Below are 5,418 nucleotides of genomic sequence, written 5' to 3'. Positions count from 1 at the left end.
GATTTGAAGATGATTGTTATGTAAAACGGCTTCAGAACATTGATGCAATTCATAGATTTTCCCTCTGGTATGTGTTTGTTTATGTATTTGGAGGCAATTGCTTTGTAAAATGGTTTAAAAACACATTAGTTACATTCAAAAAGCTTCTTTATTGTTTGTATACTTTTAAGATTTTAGAGAACACTGCTTTGTGAAAAAGCTTTACCCCTCTGATTACAGTCAAAGTGTTGCTCTCCTGTATTATTTCTTTTATGATTTTGGAAAGCACTGCTTTGTGCAAAGGCTTTGCCACATTGGTTACATCATATGGTTTCTCTCCTATATGATTCTTTTATGTATTTGGAGATGATTGCTTTGTGCAAAGACTTTGCCACATTGGTTACATTCATAGGGTTTCTGTCCTGTATGTGTTCTTATATGTCTTTGGAGATGACTTCCTTGCGCAAATGCTTTACAACATTGGTTTCAGTCATAGGGTTTCTCTCCTGTATGGATTCTTTTATGTTTTTGGAGATCAGCGCTTCATACAACGGCTTTACAGCAGTCGTTACATTCATAAGGTTTATCTCCATTATATGTTCTTTTATGTATTCTGAGCCCACTATTTTTTGCAATACCTTTACCACATTGGTTACATTCATAAAGTTGCTCTCTCATGTCTCTTCTTTTATGATTTTGAAGAGCACTGCTTCTTACAAAGGTTTTACAACTTTGAATACATTCATAATGTTTTTCTCCAGTATGTATTCTTTTATGTTTTTTGAGACTACTCCTTTATGCAAAAACTTTACCACACTGGTTACATTCATAGGGTTTCTCTCCAGTATGCTTTTGGGTATGATTCTGATATACAAAGGCTTTACCAAATTGAATAAAATCAGAGGGTTGCTTTCCAGTAAAACTCCTTTCATGCCTGCAAATACAAGTGAAACATGTAAATGTTTTTCTCACATTGATTATATTCATGAACCATTTTATATCTAAGAATTCGTTTCACATTTGGTTTAATTGTAAAGGGCAGTATGATTTTAACATAATATCAGTTTGTTTACATTCAAAGGTATCCCTTTCATTATGGGTTTCATGGAATGTTTGAAGAAACATGGACAAGGAAGAACATGGATTATACAACTCACATATATCCAATCATTTTTCTATAAGCGATTTTTCACACATTTGAAGAGAACACAATGAACTCACAGCTTTTCCAGTCTGACTGCAAAGATGAATTTTGCTATCATGTGATGAATACTACATTTGGAACATGAACCAATGCAAACAAAAATTTTCTACTACCCTAGTCCTCATAAAGAGATCCAGTGTTTTGAATTTCTTAGTGTCCCACTAATGGAAAAAAACTAATTATTTATAAACTTATACCCCATTAAGAAACTCTACTCAAAGTGGGTTTTCTTGTGCATCTTCTAATTGTTTTGTAAATGAGAGAGGTATGTTGCTTCTTTCACTATCCCTGTGCTCACATGGCTTATATATAGGGACATATGACATCCAAGTAAAAAAAAGAATAAGAACTTAAAGAGTTCCACATTTCATTCACGCAGTTTGAACGCTTTTCCTCATAGAGATGTGGTACAGGGATTAAGGTTTCTCCACAAAACCATTCTTGAATCTCATAAACTCACCATCTCACTAAATTTAGGAGTATTATTACAAGAATATGGTTAACCACAGATTTACTATTGATTATTTCCTTGTTACAAGGTTGCAGACATATACGTATGACCTAATCAATGTGTTTCTGTTTTGCAGTAGCTCAGAGGTGTGAGATTGAACCAACTGAAAACTCTATACTATTGTTCGGCTGTGATTGATTCCAATGGTGACATATCTGTTAAGCCATTGTTTCTGTGTCTTCCTAATTAAGAAGTGCCTTGCAAACACAAATTAGATACCTGACATTGGTGTACATGGTTTGTGAGAGTTAGTAATCATCCTTAACTTAACACAGTGCGTATTTTACCCTGTTGCTTTTCTTTAATACTTGCAGGACCTATTAAACTTTCTCAGGAGTCTCTTTCTTATAAGCTTGCACATGAAAATTACCTTCCATGTCTTCTAGAACTTTTAAAATATTCTTCAGCATTACAATCTTACCAAATGTTGCCTAATATATGGTACCAGAGAAAGTATGTTACATTATTGGAAATTAGGTACCATTTAAGTTACAACCTTTAGTGAACTTTAGAACAATGACTGATTTATTCACCCCATTCTTCCTCATTTTGAACTGAAATTACAAAAACAAATAACAATGAGGAAACCAACTGTGCCTACATTTTACAATCGGAAAAGTAAATTCATTTCATTACCTATAGCTGTGAGATTCCTAAGGGTTTCCAACATCACACCTTGGTAGAGACACTTCTGAGAAGGATCCAGCCAGCAATGCCCATTCTTCCTCAGTGAAGTTCACATGCACAACATCATAGGTCATTACATCCTAAAAGACCCAATACATGTGTACATAACAAAGCATGATACCTCCTTTCAGTCTCCATCAGTTCCCAGAGATGGGACTGTCCCAAAACCATCCATACCCAAAACCTACCTGCAGAGGTTGTCTGTCAGAAGCATTCTTACCCCTAAACCCATAGGTGAGACCCCACTTTCTTTCCACTGACTGTCCAAAGGGAGACCCAGTAGGAGTGCACAGGACACAGGAACTGTAGTGCAGACTGGGATAGGGCCCTTCTTCTCTTCATCTGCTCCCAGAGCTGGGGCTGTCTCATGGATCTCCATACCAAAAATCTGTTCACAGTGTGGTGGTCTTCTAGGAGTGCTCTTACTCTGAGGCACATGGATAATACCCCACTTTTGCCCCACAGATTGTCCTAGGACAGACATTTTGGGAAAATGCAAGGCACTGGAGATGAAGGGCAGCCTGGGAGAAGACCCATATGGTGTCCATGTTTGCCCAGCACTAAGGCTGTCTCATAGCCCTCCTTACCCAAAAGAAGCCTGAAAAGTACTGGTATGCCATGAATGATCTCATTCCTAAGATCACAGGCACATGGGTCTGCAGGTGGTACAGACTCCAGTCAGAAACAGCCAGACCAACTAATATCAGTGACAATCAGATGGCAAGAGACAAGCCCAAGAACCTAAGCAACAGAAACCAAGACTAATTGTCATCACCACAACATTGTTTTCCCACCATAACAAATACTGGATAACCCAATAAAACAGAAAAGCAAGATTTGGATTTAAAATCACATCTGATGATGATGATAGATGACTTTAATAAGGACATAAATAACTCCCTCAAAACTATACAGAACACATGTAAACAAGTGGTAGCCTTAAAGAGGAAACAAAAAAGTCTAAAGGCTTACAGAAAAACACAAAGAAAGAGGTGAAGAAATTGAAGAAACCCATCCAGGATCTAAAAATGGAAATAGAAACAATAAAGAAATCACAAAGAGAGAAAACTCTGAAGATACAAAATCTAGGCAAGAGATCAGGAGTCATACACAAAAGAATCATCAACGAAATAAAAGGGATTGAAGAGAGATTCTCAGGGGCAGAAGATTCAATAGAAGACCATGAGAGAGTGGCCAAGGAAAGTACAAAAAAAGCACAAAGCTTCCAAGCCACAACTTCCAGGAAATAGAGAACACAATGAGAAGGCCAAACTTAAGGTTTATAATTGTAGAAAACAGCAAAGATTCCAAACTTAAAGGTACAGTAGATATATTAAAAAAATTTTTGAAGTAAACGTCCCTGACTTGACTAAAGAGCCGACGTGAACATAAAAGATGCCTATAGAACTCCAAGTAGATGGAAGCAGAAAAGAAATTCCTCCCATCACACATAATAGTTAAAACCCCAAATGCACAAAACACGGAAAGAATATTAAAAGCAGTAAGGGAAAAAGGAAAAATAACTTATAAAGACAGATCTATCAGAATCACACTAGATTTCTCAAGAGAAACTATGAAAGCTAGAAGATATTGGACAGATATCCTAGAGACACGACATGAACACAAATGTTAGCCCAGGCTACAATATCCAGTAAAACTCTCAATTAGCATAGATGGAGAATCTGATATATTCCGTGATAAACCAAATTTACCCAATATGTTTTCACATAACTATCCCCACAAAGGATAATAGAGGGAAAACTCCAAAACGAAGAGGGGATCTACACCCTAGAAAAAGCAAGAAAGTAATCTCTTTTCAAGAAACACAATCTTAATTCCACCACAAACAACAAAAATAATAGGAAACAGCAATTACTAATCTCTAATACCCCTCAATATCATGGACTAAATTCCCCAACTCAAAGACATAGTTTAACAGACTGCATACTTAAGTAGGACACATTTTTCTGCATACAGGAATTGTACCTCAGTAACAAGGACAGAAACTACCTCAGAGTAAAAGGCTGAAAAAAAACTTTCCAGGCCACTGGTCCAAAGACACAAGCTGGAGTAGCCAATCTCATACCAGATTAAATAGACTTTCATCCCAAAGTTCTCAAAAGAGATAAGGAAAGACACTTTATAACTGTCAAAATAAAATCTGCCAAGATGAATTCTCAATTTGGAACACCTATGCTCCAAATGTAAGGGCACACAGACTTGTAACATAATCTTTACTAAAGCTCAAAACATACATTGCACTTCATACAATAATAGTTGGAGATTTCTGTCCCCGCCAGCGGGGACCCAGTTATTCAGGGTCCCGAAGAGGCTTTCTAACTGTGGGCCAAATGGGGGTGAAGAGAAGAAGGAGACCAAGCAAAAGTTCTGTTGTCAAGGTCTCGCTTATTGGGGTGAAAATCACAGCTTTTAAGACTTTCAGGTAGGGGGAGTGTCCTTTGTGAAACACGAAGGATGGAGGGATGAGGGTATAGGCAGTGATAGCTGGAGGCAAAGAGGTCAGGCGGTAGATGATGAGGTCAGGCGGTAGACACCGGTTGTTGTCTCAGGAGATAACTGGTATCTGCTCGAGCTGAGGCATCCCTTGAATGTTATCTTCCTGTGCCATAAATTCATGGGAGAGGCCTCTGTCCAACAATCTTAAGACTTATGGCAGTTGTCTTAGGGGTGAATATCTGTGGCCAAACAGCCCAGAGTCACCTAGCCACTTTGAGCCATGCAGTCAAAAAGCGGCTAGGTCCAAATCCAATATGGCTCCCTACATCTCCCCTGTTTTTCTTTTATAAAAGACCATTAGATGGAAGTAGTGGTCTGAGAGAGATCAGACATGCCTCACAGAGTGCCCAGCTCGGCCATGGCGAGCCACTCTTGCAGCTAGGACTGCACCCCAATGGCTAGGAATGAACTTATGCTGTAACACACCGTTCTGGGCTATACGTGTGTTTTTATTGGGGGAGAAACTGGGCAGAGGAGCATTTGACCGGCCCATACGTTTAAACGGGGTGTAGCCACCTCT

General features: G+C 38.4%; 1 pseudogene; it reads right to left on the bottom strand.

Annotated features, from left to right (window-relative positions):
• Positions 1-522: 522 nt before the first annotated feature.
• On the bottom strand, positions 523-2,364 carry LOC116901064 (annotated as a pseudogene).
• Between the last annotated feature and the right edge of the window lie 3,054 nt (positions 2,365-5,418).

This window comes from Rattus rattus, chromosome 5, assembly GCF_011064425.1.
Source record: "Rattus rattus isolate New Zealand chromosome 5, Rrattus_CSIRO_v1, whole genome shotgun sequence".
Lineage (NCBI taxonomy): Eukaryota > Metazoa > Chordata > Mammalia > Rodentia > Muridae > Rattus > Rattus rattus.
This window is presented reverse-complemented; position numbering and strand designations above follow the sequence as displayed.